Source organism: Ursus maritimus, unplaced genomic scaffold (assembly GCF_017311325.1).
Source record: "Ursus maritimus isolate PB19 unplaced genomic scaffold, ASM1731132v1 scaffold_10, whole genome shotgun sequence".
Classification (NCBI taxonomy): domain Eukaryota; kingdom Metazoa; phylum Chordata; class Mammalia; order Carnivora; family Ursidae; genus Ursus; species Ursus maritimus.
The window spans coordinates 60,431,949-60,450,586 of record NW_024423344.1 but is presented as its reverse complement, the minus strand read 5'-3'; positions in this window follow the sequence as shown (position 1 = coordinate 60,450,586).

Here is an 18,638-nt window from a genome sequence, read left to right as displayed (position 1 = left end):
GGCTCAGGTCATGATCCCAGCGTCCTGGGATCAAGCCCCACATCGGGTTCCCTGCTCAGTGGGAAGCCTGCTTCTCCCTCTCCCACTCCCCCTGCTTGTGTTCCCCCTCTCGCTGTGTCTCTCTCTGTTGAATAAATAAAATCTTTAAAAACACACAAACCCCCCCCCAAAATAAGAGGCCTTAATTATTGTTGACATTGTACATTATGTTTTCATGTTATAACAGAAGTGTGTTTCTGTAAGAGTTAAAAATGTAAAGACATTAGTTGAAGGGAGGCTATAGAAAAATTATTACCGATTACTGCCTCTGCATGGTGAGATCATGGATGTTTTCATTTTTTTTCTTTTTGTCACTGGGTTTTCTAATATTTCTATAGTCACTATGACAAAGCTGATTATGTGAAAAATAATTTATTTTTAGTTTTGAGTTACCAACTTTCACTCAAAAAATGCTGAATGCTAGTAATTGTACACTACAGAAATCATGTCTCAGTAGAGCTATACGCCTTTAGCTAAGCATCATTTTAGGAAGAAAGTCTTAAGGAAATGAATGAATAAAAGTAAATTGGTGAAAAATAATTTCATACTTTTTGAAGGATATATGGGGACATATTTTCCATTGAAAATTATTAAACCTTCCCCTCCTCCAATCAAAAGGGAATTTATCTCTTTTGTCTATAGGGCAGATAATACTAACAAATTAGGTCTTAAGGCATTGTGGCCACTGGACTTAGCAAAATCAGGATTCAAATCCTATTCCCTTGAATAAGTAAGTTTGAAATCTCAAATCAGTCATTTCATCTCTCTGAAACTCAGATTGTTTTTTTCTATAGAATCTATGCAATGGTAGTAATTATTTTAAAGACACCTTAGCTGTCTTAAGGATTAATTAAAATAATGTATAAGATATAAAGCACCAGTGTGGGATAAATATTTTTGGAAGACATTTCCTTTTCTTCCCTTTGTAGAACAAAAATTTAAAAGGTAATGATACTTATCTCTCCCTACCTGGCCTTTTTCCTTCTCTGCTCGCTTTCACTGACTCTTCTATATGTAAACTGTCTCGATATTTGAAATTGTCATTTTTTGCCTAAATTCTCATGAGTATACTCATTGAATCAAATTATTTTCCCACAGAAAGCTAAGCTATCAACTTCTAACTTTCTCATTAAGGGTGATAAATGTGTAGATCTTGACTTCTGTATTAGAATTTTTCATTTGCTTTTAAGATGGTTGGTTTTAAAATGAAATTTATCCGGTTCTAGTAAAAAGACAGTAGGTTTTACTGGAATGGCCCTCTCATAGTAAAGAAATGCCAAACATGATGCAAAAATTACTCTGTGAAGGGTCTGTAGAAGGACCATACACAGGAAAGAACTGAAGGGCATTCGGCTCTTGGATGCCGGGTTGCTTGCGTGATCGTACTGCAAGGTCATTGCAAGAGCGACTTGGTAGCAAGAAGGACAAAAGCCCTTGTTCAGGCCTGAAAACACGGCTAAGGGAAACAACTTCCTTACAATGTATTTGCAATTTTCTTATAAGTTTGAGATTGTTTCAAAATAAAAATATAAAAGATGAAACAGTGAAATAAGTATAAAGACACAGTTTGAAGATTAACTGATGGAGACAGACTTACGTAAAACTAAGCATAGGAAAGCTAGTATGTCTTTATTAGGATATGGCAAATTAGATAAAACTATTTCAGTGATAGAGACATGGTAATAGCTGATGCAAAGGAACATGCTTAATTTTCCTTAGTAAAGGAACTTTTGAAAGGTAGTTTTAGAAATGAATCACTATGCTTACTGAATAAAATTGTATGGTGTATAAATCTAGCCAGAGGCATCAAGCTAAAAGCTTGGCATCAAATTCCATCAGCTATAAAATCATCTTGTTGCAGTTAATACTGTAACGGTAGGGTCCCCATAGTAAATAAATAAATAAGCTCAGGTTTTATTATAGAATTCTATTTTTCTGTGAAACAATAGGGACATAGAGGAAGCATCCCTTTCTGACATGAATCACAGTGATCTAAAACCAATTTTAACTTTAAAAACCTACACAGGAAGTTTTTAAAGTTAAATCCAAAAAGGACACTTTATCTGGTATGGTTCTATATACACATCACAACAGTGAATGGAGTTTTCCTAAGTTAGGATGAAGTGTTGAGTACTTTTTATATTAGACAAAGAATGGATCTGAAAATCTTACATTCTGATGGCCATGACTGAAGTGGTACATTTGCTCTATTCATTCCTATTAGTGGTCATATAATTGGAAACGGAATAGAGCATGGGGTGTGACATTCTACTGTATGCTATAAAGCATGTATTTTTAGACATGTAGCATCTCCCTTTTTTCATATTCAAAATATATGCAAACCTGCCTCCTTTTAAGTTCCATTCTTAAAATATCAAAAAGGAAAATGCTTCTAGACATTATGAATAAGGTCAAAATAACCCAGTATTATTGTTCATTTTTTAAAAAATGGTTTTAAGGAATCAGCAGCTCTAGTATTTTGAACTTGTCTCAGCCTCAGTTTCAGAGAAAGTGGTTATGAGGAAAAGACAAGGGACATTTCAGACAGGAAGCTCTCTCCTGATTTCCTTATCACCAGAAGCAATTCTCTATTAAAGTTTTTTCTTTTTTTTTTAATTTTTAAAAGATTTTATTTATTTATTTGAGAGAGAGGGAAAGCACAGAGGGAGTGGGAGAGGAAACAGCAGACTTCCCTCTGAGCAGAGACACTGATATAGGGCTCAGTCCCAGGACCCTGAGATCATGACCACAGCCAAAGGCAGATGCTTAACCCACTGAGCCACCCAGGTGCCCCAGAAAGTTTTTCCTATCTTTTTGAGTATAAACCTTGACTTTTGCTCCTTGCATGCACTTCCATTCACCTTCCTCCCCCACTCTCCCACCCCACCCCACCCCAGAGATCACTGCTGAGGCAAGTAGCTACCTGTTGTACACAGTAATTGTATCAAGTTTTATTACAGTGTGGAAAATCTCAAGTCACAATCATAGTTACAGAGGTCAGCTCTCATCAGCTGTATCATTAACTTCTCTATCCGGCTTTCTGCGATATTTGAGTTGCTATCAATTCTCAGTTGCTACCAAACCTAATCCTTAAAAGAGAACTCATCTTCTCATGGTTACATCAATTTATTTTTTTAATGAAATACTTTCAAGTAAGGAGTAGAAATTTCTGAAACGATAGTTTCTAGTAACCCAGGACTATAGCTATAGTCATTCTGTGTGCTACAAAACTAGGAAGCACCTGAACCTGTTTCAATCTTTTGTCCACCTCTCAAGTCCTTCTTCATTTTCTTAAAATTCTCATTGTGATAATCTGTTTCCATGTACATAAGCCTGGCTTTCACCTACATCAAGTGCTTTTTACTATCTCTGACATATTCCATAATATATCTCCATGCATTATGATTTTAAATTGTATTAAATCAGTCATACTAATCAACTATAGAACAAACCCCAAATATTTATTTTTGTAATACAAGAAACATATAAGAATATAAACAATTGGAAGAATTTGCCAAATATCACTGAAAAAAATTCCACAAATCTCTACCCTTGATAGTGTCCTTCACTATCATGACATCATAAGAATATTCTGGGCTTGCTCCATAAAGGTGCCCTCTATGCAGAGCTGGATGAACTCCAGGTAGTTTATATGCCGTAGTTGGCACAGTGTATAGATTTCTGCATTGTTACTTATTTTGACAGTGTGCTGCCATGGAGTTGAGCCAAGGTACAAATCTTGGGCTATACATGTGAAGGGTTGGGACTCTATGCCATTGTGTGTGTGCCTCACAAAAGAAAAAAAATGCAATAGAGAAGACCAAATATGTTGTAAGCTTTATTCAGGAATTTTTCACAGCAGCCTAGAGATTTGATAGTATGTGAGTCTCCTATTTGAATGACGTGAGGTCAAGTGTAACCTCAGTACAATTCCTAGTGAGATGTATATCATGAATAACAGAGGTTTTCTTTCCTCTCCCTCTCCTCCTCTCCTGGTTGGCTCACTTTGACTGCCTGCCCAACTTCAGCAGCTTGCAGACTGGATGCTACTTCCCACAGCAATCCACCTTAAATGCTCAATTATTAAGCCAGAGAAAGATTGATTTAAAACTCTTAAGAAACATCTCACTTTTTACTATGGTCATCACAGTTTCTGGTCTATAACAAACACATTTTCACTATCCAAAATTGTAATGAGCTTAAAGATGAAATTTTTAAAAAGGACAAAATTGCCAGCCTAATAATAAAGATTACTGGGATCCTTACTGGCAATAAAGATTAGCTTGACAAAAACTAAAGGGTAAAAGTCATGCTAACTGTACATACTTAGGTGTAATTAATGTCAAATTATTTTAAAATATGCTAGGACTTGCACTATAAAAATATGTAATAAATATCTACTTTGAAAAGCATCATGCAAAGTGGCTTTATTTAATCTAACTACTTTTGAAACAACTTCTTTTGACAATGTTTAATCTTATCAAAGTGACAATGCTCATCCCTTCAAAATTGAATTCCATTTCAAAATGTGATTTAAAAAATAGTTACTGAAGTGGCTACCATCATTGAAATCAAGAATTTCAGAATACAGTTTGATTATTAATTTTTTTACATAGGGATATGAACTCTGGGTGCAATGACCTGATTTCTGAAATATTTTCTTTTCAAACACTGTGTGGTAGACTAAAAATCAGATCTAAGTTCTTGTCTAGTGATTAGCCTACAGATAATCAGAATGGGTTTAGTGACCTTGGGCAAATTATCATAACCAAATGTAATCTAAATCCCCAGTATAGAGAGTTTGGATTAAATGAATTGTGACAAGTGACCTTCTTTTTCATATCTATTCTGTCTCAGTCAACTTTAAGTATTTGGCTATCTTGATTAGAAGTATTAAATCCACGCAGTTGGCTGTGGAATAGGGTTCTCAATCTTGTACTGATATTTTGAGTCAAATGATTCTTTGTTTTAGGGACTGTCCTGGACATGGTAGGATGTTTAGCAGAATCCTTGGCCTTTTGTACCAGATTTCGGTAGCAGTGAAAACCAAAATGTATCAATCAAAAATGTACCCAGATATCAAATGCTCCCTGAAGACAAAATCAAACTTGGTTGAGAACCGCTGCTATAGAAGGAAAGGAAGTGGTGTCACATTTAAATAGCTTAAATGTACTAATGTCACCCTTTTTTCTTTAAAGATTATTTATTTATTTATTTATTTGAGAGAAGGAGGGAGAGAGAGAGAGTGAGCATGGGGGGGGAGGAGGGTGCAGAGGAAGAGGGACAAATAGACTCCCTGCTGAGCAGGGAGCCCTATGCAGGGCTTGATCCCAGGACCCTGAAGTCATGACCTGAGCCAAAGTCAGGTGCTTAACCCACTGAACCACCGAGGTCCCCGTAATATCACTTTTTTCCCCCAATATATTTGTTCAATCTCTGATACTTCAGTGCCATATTAGTTGACATTTGATAGGAAGTTGGATTTCCACTAATCATTATTTCACTTCAGAAGTAATAAATTATGTGATTCTCTGACATTGAGAAGGAAACGTATACTTACTAATTATTAATATGTCCATACACTGGTTATCAGTTTCAAAATATTTTGCTTAAATGCTTCTATTGATTATTATTTAATGTCTGGGAAGATACTACAGAATAATTTAAAAACTTTTATTTGAACTGCTTATGATGGGATATGATAAAAACTTGGCCTTAGCTCATCAGTCTGTAGTAATCATAAGATTCAAATAGGGAAAAAAAAATTTAAGATTTTTCTTAAGTTTCAAAATTTCTTAAATTCCTTTCATTTACTGGGTTGCATTTCTAGAGCTTAAAGGAAGTCAAAAAAGAGTTTGTATTTTGGGGAAGAACCACTTTTTTTAAACTTATTATTGGCTTTAGATATCAAGATACTGATTATTGAGCACTTTTATTTTTTAGGTAACATTGCTTCTGTTCTTCCATTAATTTCTTAAAATAAGATTGTTCAATTTAAAAATGTTTTTAATAAAAATTATATACATTCATTTTTCAAAAATAGGATTTGGAAAATGTAAGGAGTTTCTTGCACGTCTTCAAAGGATTACCATTAGCCTAAAATATGAATTTTAACTTTCTTGCTGGAATACGAACTCCATTAACGTAGGAACCCAATCTAGAAAACAAATTTGCTGTATAATAATTTAAAGGTGGCCACTGAATGACACCAAATATGAATTTATTGATTTATAATGAAAAAATAAATGAATCAATATATATGTTTGAAAAATAACAAATCCAGGGTGGGGAACATTATTTTCCTTCCATGATTTAAAAAAATCTACTCTTAAAAGGTATAAGACAGCATCTCTGCTTCTTACCAAATAAATCTAATATGACATTTTGGTGAATATTGAGTCAGATTAAAGAGAATTGGACAGTCCTAGTAAATACATACAAGCTGACCATTCATATACTCATTTATTATACAAAATTAACTAAGCATCTAAAATATGGAAGGCACACTGCCCAGTACTGAGAATATATTGATGAGGAAAAGACTTTTTATGGATCCCAAAATGAATATTGGTTGATTAGGAAACTCTCTAACCCATATACTGCTAATGATTATGGTAAATTCCAAACATCTCAAAAATTAACGACCTTAAATTATGATAATATTGAAGAGGGAAATTGACCAGAGCAGGCCCAGGCCAGGAGGCCCCAGAAGATGGAAAGTTACTAACAATAAGCTAGAGATAACCAGAAGCCCTACTGGGAGCAAGAGATAACCAGCCGTTTCTGCTTCTGGAAACAGGCTTCCTGCCACAGGCTCCCTGCACTACTGTTCCCGCCTAAAGCAGCCGCTGCTCCCCCAGTTCAAACCCACCTACCAGCAGTCAGCATAGCCCTTGGAACCTGACTGCCTGCAGTCCCCTATAAACGCTCTGTAACCCCATTGCCTGGGGCCCAGAATTTGGAGCAGGAGCTCATCGGGGTCCGCCGGTGTAAAATAAATCCGAGTTCTCCTACTCCTCGAGTGTCATTTTGTCTCTCACCAGTCTGATTCTTATTTTTCCGCAACAATACAAAACATTGCATATTTTTAACTTTTTATTTTGAAATAATTATATAGTCACAGGAAGTTGCAAAGATAGTACAGACAAGTCCTATGTACCATTAACTCACTTTTCCCTTATATAACTGTAAACAAAGATTATCCTTGACCAAAATCTTGGAAGGCTCCTCTGAGCTTTCTTCTGGACTAGGCCTCAACCTTAGCCTTTAAAGACTTGAACAAACACTGGCATAGTTTCTAACAGGTAAAGGCATTATCCCTAGGAGGAAGCTAGCCTCCTTGAAAGTGCCTGCCTGGGAAAACTCAAGGTTGCCAAAAGAAATTACTATTTGTTCCAGCCAACACTTGAAGATAGGGCCTTTGTCTCCTAGTCTTGTGGTAGTGGGGGTAGGGGTAGGAGCCTAACTTTGATAAATGCCCACTTAGCAAACCCAGATGGGTTTCTGATAGATCACCCCTCCCCAGCTTTTTGTAGTTTTTTACTTTTCTGACTCTACTGAGCCCCCGTTTATCTCCTTCACTAATTTATCATTCTTCCTTTAAAACACTGAGTCACCTCTGAAAAAACTGAAGTTCAGTTCAGTTCATGCTGGACTCTTTTCCCCATTGCAATAGTACATAATAATTAAAATCTGTCCTTACCGTGTCTGAATGCATCTTTGACATAGTCAATATCAAACCCAGCATAATGACATTGGTACAATCCACAGGCCTTATTCAGATTTTACCAGTTTTATTGGCACTTTGTGTGTGTGTGTGAGTGTTTGTGTTTATGCAATTTAATCACATCTAGAGCCACATAATCACTACCACACAAAAAAAGATACCTAACTTTTCCATTACCATAAGATCCCTCTTGCTGCCTCTATAGAGTTACACCTTTTCCCCATACTTCTTCCCAACACCATCCCTGTAGTTTTGTCATTTAAAGAATGTAGGTAAATATCATTATGCCGTATGTTTTCTTTTGAGATAGGCTTTTATCTTTCAGCATAATTCCCTTGAGATTAATTCAAATTGTTGCACTCATAAATTGTCCATTTTTGAGCATGAAATGGATGCATCACAGTTTGTTGAACCATTAACCTATTGAAAGACATTTGGGGTATTTTTGATTTGGGACTATCACAAATAAAATATCACATGGCTGTTTTTGTATCAACATAAGTTACCTGTTCTCTGGGATATATGGCTGGTGGCGAGATTGCTGAGTCACATGGTAAGAGTATTTTTAATTTCACTGTGGTTGTTTCCTAAGAAACTGAAAAAAAAAAAAATTCCAGAGTGGTTGTGTCTTTTTACATTCTCACCACCAGTTGATGAGAAATAATTTCTCTGTATTTGTGCCAACATTTGGTGACAAATGGCAGTTCATGACGGAGTAATTAACCTCATTCTGTGAGTTAGGTCGTATTAACAGTACATTTACAAAATACTATTAGAGTTGATATTTATATAAATGATAAGTTTAAAATATCAAAATTTGCGAATAGAATATAAAGTGAGATAGAAGAATGTGTTAATCTTCAGATATAATGTGTTGCCATGTATGCTTTTAACATATTTGACAATACACAGACCCATTTTGCAAAATTGCGTTAGAATAAATAAAATTGCTTTATTTGGAAAGTTTATAGTACAATTTAATAGTCTCAAAAAATTGAAGAATACCAAGCTAGGAGCTAATACTAAATTACAAATTTGATGGGCTAGGGGAGTTGTAGCGCTATCTAAACAACATAAAGTGAAGTAAGCATTTGGCAATTATTCGTCTTTGAAAATTTAAGAATTCTTTAACTAATAGTCATAAGCAGTCCACAGTACAGTCTCCCCCAGTGATATTTTTCTCTTCTACTCTGAGTTTTGGAAGCTGTCAGGTCCCACTGTTGTTTAAATATTTAATTCAACTCAACATTTTGTGTTTTTAGTTACTATGAAATGCTGAAGAGTAACTGTATATTGGCCTACAGTTTTTCATTAATTTTTATGTGGAAGAAAATTAATGTTTCCATATTATATATTTGTGTGTATATATATATATATATGTATATATATATATATATGATAGCATGTATGTTTTGTGTACACCAACCTGCACATATATAATACACACACACCCATATGCGTGTATATAAGTGCGCATTTTTCCCCAATAAAATATCCATGATGTATTGGGCAGTTTGTTTTTTCCAGGTATTGTTATATAGCCTGATAGGTATATTATCTCATTAATTATCAAACCATCATATAGTATATTTTAAGGTGAAGATTTAGAGTTGTTAAGTTTGAATTGAGAGGCCACATAATTATCCACTACACTGTATTTTATTAACTTCAATAGGTTGACAGAAAAAAAACCAGATTTGAATAAATTAGTCACTAAGTGAAAACTCAGGCTGAATTGCAGCTCCTATAGAGGCGTTGGCAACTCCTCCCACACCCACCCTATCCCCAAACTCTTACACACATGGAACAATATTCTTTTAGAATCTTAAAGACTGTTTTATGTACTTGAAAGTATTTACACTTGTGGTTTTTATATATTGTTTATTGTTATATATTTTGGTTACTTACAAAAATTCAATGATAAAAATCTACCGTCAAAAATTACTTCTTTGAAGCTTTCTGAATGTCTGTGTATAAATCCAGACTGGATGTACATTACCCAATTCTTTATTTTCCAGTGAATCTATCTTAAAACTCAGTTTTCCCTTATTTCACTCTCCCGACTCTACGAATTATAAATTCTGTATTTACATTTAGTCATCTGTGTGAAAGACTAGTAGGCATTTTGTTTCTTCTATAATGGTGTCTAAGTCAGTCATTATTTTCAATGGTGCTGTTTTTACTATTTACACAAGTAAATGTTGGCATATTATATGTGGAAAATAGTTTGCCAGTTAATTTATCTAGAAGATCATACCCTAAATTGGGATCTCTGGCTTTCATTTAAAAAAGAAGCATTTAAGAAATGTCATAGTTTACATCAAATAGATATTTTAAAGCTCATTAATTTTGCTTCTTCAACATTGTGGGAAGCCTAAGTAATGCAGTAGCAGTTTATTTTAATGTGAGAAAGGAAGAAATCAAGAAACATATTGAGTGCATTAATAATACTGTATTGTATACTTGAAATTTATTGAGAGTTCATCTTAAGTGTGCTCAGCACACACACACCCACCCCTATGTGAAGTGACAGACATGTTAATTAGGTTGATTGTGGTAATCAGTTCACAATGGATACATATATGTAAACATCACATTGTACCCCTTAAACATATACAATTTATTTATTGACTATACCTCAACAAGCTGGGGAAAACCCCCATGTTCTATGACAAGCCCTTACAGGGACTTCCCAGGTTCCTGGGTCCACTCGCTTGTATGCGAGACTGAGGATACAGTTTGCTTTCTTAGGCGGCATTTTTCCGCCATGACACGGTGGGTTGTTACTTTGCCTCGGTTGGCGGTTTGCATATACACCGACCAATTATTCGTTTTTTGTTTTTTGGCTTTTTTTTTACTTTATATAAAGTTTTCGTGTGCAGTTCTCAAGTCTGTAAGAGATGACAACAAATTTTGGGTGCCTGTGAGAACACTGGGCCCCACGACGCGTAACTAGGCTGAGTGGCCCCGCCAGCCTGGGTCTGGAGCACGGACTCTCCTCAGAGGCTGTGAGGCTGGAAGCCGCCGCGGAGGAGGGGCGGGGCCGGAGCCGCCAGGTGGCGCGCAGCTGGCGGAGCGCGGGAGCCACGTCGGGTCCTTGGCCCAGCTGGCCCAGCACGAGGCCTGGCCGGGTCTCAGTCTCTGAGGCTTACGCTTCACGCACGGCCTACCAGCCTGCTTGTCCCGGGAGTGTCTCAGCTCCGCCTCGGAGCCAAGCTGTGTCCGCCACAGCCAGCGGAGTCTGTGGTGGCGGATGCTGAAGAGCCCTGGGGTGAGATCATAGGTGGCCGCCAGCAGGCGAAGCCCGGGAAGAGCAGCACCCATTGGCCGCTCGGGCGTGCTGCTATTCAGGGTTCAGGTCCAGAAAGCTGACCCTGCCGGTGCCTGGGCAGGAGCCTTCCATTCTCAGTGAGGAGCCGGTCCAGCAAGGGCTTGAAGTAGTTCCTCATGGCTGCCTGGCTCTCTTCTCTCCGAGACGACCTGCCAGAGTGACGGACTCCGCTCCGACGACATGTGATATATGAGACTCCACTTTGCTAGCGGACCACTCTAGAAGATCTTTGCTGTCTTAGTGAAGCAGGTGGCCATGTTGGGAAGGACCATGAGCCCGAGAACTGGGGACAGTCTTAAGGAACTACAGGAAGCTGGTGGCCTCCAGGAGCTGAGAATGACCCTAGTCAGTAGCCAGCAAGAAGCCGGGGCCCTCAGTCCACCGACTGCGAGGAAGTAATTCTGCCAGCAGCCTCTGTCCGTGAGCCTGGGGTGGACCCTCTCCAGTCAAGCCACAGTCGGGGGACACCTTGATTACAGCTTTGTGAGACCCTAAGCAGAGGACAACAGGTAAGCCCTGCCCAGACTACTGACCCCCAGGAATGGTAAGATAATATGCGTCTGCCTTTTTAAGTTGCTAAATTTTTGGTAATTTTTATGCCACAATAGAAAACTAATATATATGACTTCAGGCTAGAAATGAAAGATAACTTTCTAAAGTATTTTGCAGCTAATATGCTTAATAACAGGTTTCAGTGAAGGAAAAGTAATCAACGGCTTAGTTTCTATCAAATTACTCTCCAATAAGAGAATCATGGAAAATAAACCTGGGAGAGATGACACATCTTCAGCCCCACAAGGAGAATAAACTGGAAGCAGATTTTAATAGCTAATTGACAAATAATGATTATTTATCCTGGTAAGGAGTTAGTTTAAGAGGCAAGAGAAATTTCTAAATTTCAAGGGAAATTACAAGAGCTATTGGGTAGCCTGTTAGGAATTTTAATGGTAATTATCAGTTCAAATGCCCATTATGGCCATAAGGTAATATAAAGAAATGAGGTGTGGCCAGAGTAAATGGTTATGCAGTCATATGGTGCTAACTAGGGGTGTGTGCCCTACTGAAAAAGGTAGCTTCTGCCTAGTCCATGGCCAGCAGTTGCTATTTGGAATTGAGTCAGCTCTGGACTGGGTTTTTCATCTTTTTAGGAGATTTCAGAGGCATGTGTTTGTAAATATCAAATAAAATATATATTTTTAAAACTATTTAAAAATATTTATCTGGAGGACAGTTGTTTGTGGCTCCTGGTTTGCCACAAGTTTGCTTTACAGAATAGTCGATGGAATACCGGGGAATAGCCAAAGGAAAGTGAGTCAACTAGAAAAGGAATGAATCGTTTTCCTTAAGCTGAGAATAGTGGATCAAAGATACAAGTTTGGAGAAGGTATAATCACCGAGATGACATAATCAAATGTGGAGGAATGATGTTGGATCAATGATTTTTACAGTAAAACTCAGAGAAATACAGGCTGTCCTTTACCCATTTGGGAAGGACAGGAGGAAAGTAAAAACTATAAGAAGGCATTAGCACTTATATCAACTGTATTTAATTATTTTAATCATCTATATATGTATGCTACCTGCTCTGTCATGTAATACACTGTTAAAGACGGAAAAGCCTATTTACAGTCAACTGTTATTAACTCTGTGGCCTTAGGTTTGTTTGCTGTGAGTAGACAGAATTGACCCTAGAGATAAAACAACATCTACCAACTTGAAACCAGCGAAATAATTGCTTATTAAGGAGAGGGATTTATATACAAAATCAATACATATAGGAATACTGGACAAATGTGTGTGGAGGGTGGGTAAGGTGAAATCATCTGTGAATATACTCCCTGGCAGATTGCTTTGAAATTTTGATATCCACATTCTTCCTTCCAGAGTGTATTGCCACCATCTCTGCAAACATTTTTGCTGCCCTTAATTTATTACTATACGAGAGTCATTTTGAATATGTCAATGTAATACAGGCGTAGGACTTTTGACTTTGATCACAGTGCAGATTTGACTACAAGCATCTGGGATACAGCACTGTAATCTCTTGGAGACAATTTGTTGTCATATATGACCAGATTGTGCACTAATTTAAGTGTGGATGATGTGTAAAGTAAGTTTCTGTTTGTTGGGTCTCATTACTAGCCACTATTTTAAGACTTTAATGTTTGCTTCTAAGTGTCACCTCTGTAAAATGAGATTTGGATTTAAGCCAGCTGGAAGTTATTCAGCAATAGATTTCAGATAGGCAAAGAACAGCTGGAATACTGTTCCTGCTACTTGGGGTGCCAGGGAAGATGTATGGTTGGGTGTCATACAAGTATAGGAGGTGTTCAATGGCAGATGCCTATTTGTTTTTTAAATAACATGATATAGCCGAATAATGCTAGTATGTCAAACCTGAACTTTACCCTCAAAAGTAGAAAGAGTATTCTAATGATGTCTAGTTAACTATAGCCTGAATTTTAAGTTTTTAATTAAAAAACACAATACATTAAAAATTATAGAAATCTTAAGTGTGGAGTTTATTTTTCCCAAGTAAACGTGTCTATGTAATTAACACGTGATCAAGAATCCCAGGACATCAGTGGCAGCCCTCAGGGCCTGTCCCAGTCCTATTCACACTCATGTCCAAAGGTGATTACCTAATCACTATCCTAATTTCTAGCACATGGGTTAGTTTTTACTGTTTTTGAAACTTACGTAATTGAAATTTTACAGTATTTACTTTTGTCTGGCTTCTTTCAGGCAATATTATGTGTGTGTGATTCAACCACATTACTGTATAGAACACGTTTTGTTTTCTTTTTTTCGTTTATATTATTATATAATACCACAATATATCCTCATACCAAAGTGTATGTGTTCTGTTGCAGGAGAGTTGCTTGTATCGACTTTGGGGCTATAACAAATAATGCTTCTATAAACATACATATATATCATTTTGTCACATTTATATTCATATATGATTTATACATGCCAGGGGGTAGAACTGCTGGTTCTAGAAGATACAAATCATCTAATTTATTAAATACTGCTGTAAAAATGAGTAAAGGAGACTTGGTTTAAAATGGAATCAGGAAGCCATGAAGGTAGAGGTCTTAGGCAGGTAACATTTGTTTCAACTTACATGACCAGCAGGAAGAAGGAAGGTTTCTACATGCCTCAGTAACAGCAAACTGCCCACCACTTGCAGCCAGTGAGAAGCTGCCATAACCTTAAACTTCTATTCTCCTCCAATGAACTTACGTTCAAAACAACCCTCCATACTTTCCTCTGAGAACCTAATAAAATCTAGCCTCCCCTTTGTCTCTTTGGATTTGCCTATGGTTTGCCATAGTTTGTTGTCCCAAATTCCAGTTCCTCTGCTATTCCTAAATAAACTTACCTTTGTTTAGTTAAATTGCCATTCATTTTATTTAAGGTCGACACTGCTAAATAGTTTTTCATAATATGATTTTATAAATACAGAATCCCACCAGGTTTGGCATAAGTAGTACCATTATCTCCATAACATATGATTTGTTAGGCTTCTTAATTTTAGTAATTTCTGTTGCTGTTGTTTATCATTGGGATTTAAATTGAATTTTCGGGATGGTTAATGAGTTTGATTAGCTTTTTCAAGTCTCAGGGCTATCTATTTACATATTCTTTTTTTCTCACGTGCCAATCTCACATTGCCTTTGTTGCTGATTCTATAGCTTCTTGGATTTCAAAATGTTTGGATTTCCACATGAACTTTAGAATCTACATGCCAGACTCCAAAACAAAACAAAACAAAATTCTGAGATCTTGAGAATGCCTTTAATCTATAGAGAAATTTTGGGAGAATTGACACTTAATAAACATTCAGTATTCCAATATGACCATGGATAGTGAAAGCACTTAGGCTTCATTCATTTTCAGTATTTTGTAGTTTTCTGAACTGAGTGTTTGAACAGTGTTCACTAGGTTTATTTCTAGGTATTGAAGTTTTTTGAAACTATAGTAAATGGTTTCATTTATTAATTTTATTTTTAATTATGTTTAATGATATTTTGAGCTACATTTGAATTTGGTGTATTGATACTTCATTTAGCACATTTCAGAAATTCAGTTATTGATACTAATTGTTTTGGGCAAATTAGTTTGAAATTTTTATATATACTATCTTGAGTCTGCAAAAATGACATTTTTATATCTTCTTCTTTAATCTTTGTGTTCTCCATTTCTTAGTCTTGCATTATTGCATTCTATGAGTTAGTTTTGAATAGAAGTTGTGAGAATGGACATTTATGTTTCCTTTTCAGTCTTAGGAAAAAAGAACTTTACCACTGAGTATATTGAATGCTGACATTTTTTTATAGTTACCTGTGGTAAGCAGAATTCTAAAATGGTCCTATGATATCTGGCCCATACACTTCTCCCCTTTTGTTTTAAAGAGTCCTAACTTAGTTTTAGTCTAGTTTCCTAACAGATTTTATCACTAATGAGTGTTAAATTTTATCAAATTAGTTTTCTGTATCTATTGAGATAATCTTTTGTTTTGTTTTCTGTTTATGTGGTGAATTAAATTATGTTGACTCTTGCATTTTCTTGGAATAAACTTCACTTGGTCCTGGCACTTACATTATTCTTTCTATATATAGCTTGATTTAGTTTGCTAATTTATTGGGTAGGATCTTTTTATTTGTGATTATGATAGAGGTCCCTGCTGATTGTCATTGTCTTGCTCTCCTGGTCAGATTTTGGATTCAAGAATTTGCTGACCTCATAAAACCAAGTGGGAAAATGAAATGTGTGTATAATTTGGAAGAGAAGACATCTGGGATTTGATAATTTAGAAATATTTAGTTATAACTATAGTTTATAGTTTAGTAGATATAGGACTATTCAGTTTTTCTGTTATTTAATCTGGTTGGAATGTTTGTTAATTTTTGTCTCCATAGTCCATAATCTGTGACAGCCAAAATTTGTGCTCAGCTTCTTACCCATTATCAGCTACTTTCTGCTGGATTTTCCAGCTCCCACTTAAATTTGGCAAATGCTTTGAAAGAATTCCTTTCACATTTTCTCTTGAGCTCTAAATGAAAAAAAAATCCTGCCCTATGTTAAAAAGTGTATTCATTACAAAGGGTTTTTCAGTAGCAAATTTAGTTGGAATTGTATATTTTTATCCTGAACTTGTGTTGGCTTGAACCAGTTTTGGCTGATGTTAAATTGTGGGGAGTAGAGTAATTTTATATCTCACCCCCTACTCTGGTTTTGTTCCTTAGTCCTGGGAGAAGAGTGACTACCTGGACACATCCTTCATGGTTAACTTTGCTACATAGGCATTTCTAAACTTTCTTACTCAAAATTTGTTTTTTCATAAGAGCTTTGCTCTTGTTAGTCAAGGGAACCATGAATTCCAGCTGTGTGTAGTGACAACAGAAGATCAAATAAATATTGAATAAATCCTGGCAGATGCCAACATGTATATATGCCAAGGAACAAGGGTTAGACATTCACTCTTCTTTAGTGCCTTAGCACTATGGAAGATCCCAGGATTATGTGGAACCCCTGGGGAGAGAAAGGTTAGGCTAAATTGACCTATGAGCTCCTAAATTCATTGAGATTAAATTTCCACCAACTGACAATTTAAAGGATTAAATTGAATTATAGAAAAGATTTTAAAAGTTATATTTTTGGACACTTGAGTTAGAAGTAGTGATTTGTAGCCACACTACACAGTACACACACACTTGTTTTTCTTATAAATATTGAATATAGTTTTTATATCATTTGTGTTTTTTTCATGTAAATCATCATGTTCCCATTTCCATTTTAGTACATATACATCTACAACATTCTTTTAAAATGCTTCTAAGTATTTTATAACATAGATACAATATATTTTATCTAACAATCTCCCTAGTGATGGGTATTAGGAGCATTTTCTATTTTTATCACCACAAACAATATTGTGAGATGCTTACTAACTGCTCCTTTTATTTCTGTAGGAAAAGTGGATTACTGATCAAAGGGAGTATGCATTCATGAGTATCAGATAGTCTACTAGATTCAATAAACAAGCGATGATTGTTTTCCAAATTTTATTGAGAACATTCATTTTTACTAATTTTTCTGTAGTTAAAAATTACCTGTATGAAATCTAAACCAAGTTATATATGGAGAAAATTATTTTTAATTTTAGGTCAAATAAGGGGGACTGTTTATATTTTTACATACTGTGCTGTGTTTTAATTTTTTGGTCATTTTATTCTTGAGTTCTAAAGTTAAGGCTACTAATAACCCATCAATAGAGTTCCCTAATGATAGATTTCTATTCACAATAGTCTTTCTTTCCTCCAGGTCAATTTGCTAATTACATATCTATTTTTTTTTATTTAAATTTTTAGCAGCCTAAATAACACTTTCTAAAGAGATTAACTGTGAACACTTTGAACAATACCTTCTTAGCACAAGCATTTAATTTGACTGTAGTAAAAACTCACATTCTAAAGGAATACCTATAATGGGCAACTATCTGATGTTTCAAATGCTTCTTCCTGCATCAGTGTGAATATCAAGACTATGATAAACTCAAACATAACTAAATATTTGTAAGATGATGAAGTATTTTACCCAGAGTATTTCTACTTGTTATCAACTTGACAAGTAAATATTAGACCTAAAATGAACATCTGTTCATGGTAAAGTGGCTAATAAAAATGCCTGCAGTCAGAATGGAGGAAATATTTTCACATTTCTTCCAGCATTTTAATGAAAAGTTTATATGAAATATAGCGATTTTCATGAGGATATTTGCATGCAGTATTGTAAATGCTTGATTTGAAATATTTTACTAAAATTTTTATCTTTTTTGCTGCATTCATTCATAATGCAATTAAGCAATATGAGAATGGTATTTTTGAGATTTACTTGTAATATGAATGGAAACAATATTTCAAAAGATAATATATTTTTTGTTTGTTTCAATTCTGTTGAAGGATCACTTACAATAACTATAGTCACTACAGCAGATAAAGAATGACTGTGTTAGGATGAAATGGAGGCCAGGTCTCCTTTGATCTCAGCAAATGCAACTCACCAACTGTTATAAGAAATAAACCTGCTGTCATGCAACAAGTTATGAGAATAAGAGTGTATAATAGTGATTAACAGTAAACATAGGAAGTAAAAACAAAAGTTCTGACTGCTATACCAACCAGTTTTATGTGTTGGTGACAAATTAATTTCTGTATCAGTAAGCAAGTGGAGTAGGTCATATTCTTTTTTTTTTTTTAAGATTTTATTTATTCGAGAGCGAGAGATTGAGTGGGGGTAGGGGCAGAAGGAAAGGGAGAAGCAGACTCCGCACTGAGCAGGGATTCCCAGGACCTTGAGATCAAGACCTGAGCCTAAGGCAGATGCTTAACTGACTGAGCCACGCAGTTTGTCCCAGAATAGTTCATATCCTATGGGTGTCACATTCTCTTAGCTTACATGGTTGTTGTGTAAAATTTTATGTATGATTTATAAAATATTTAATACTTGGATTGAAGGCTGAATTTGGAGAAAACA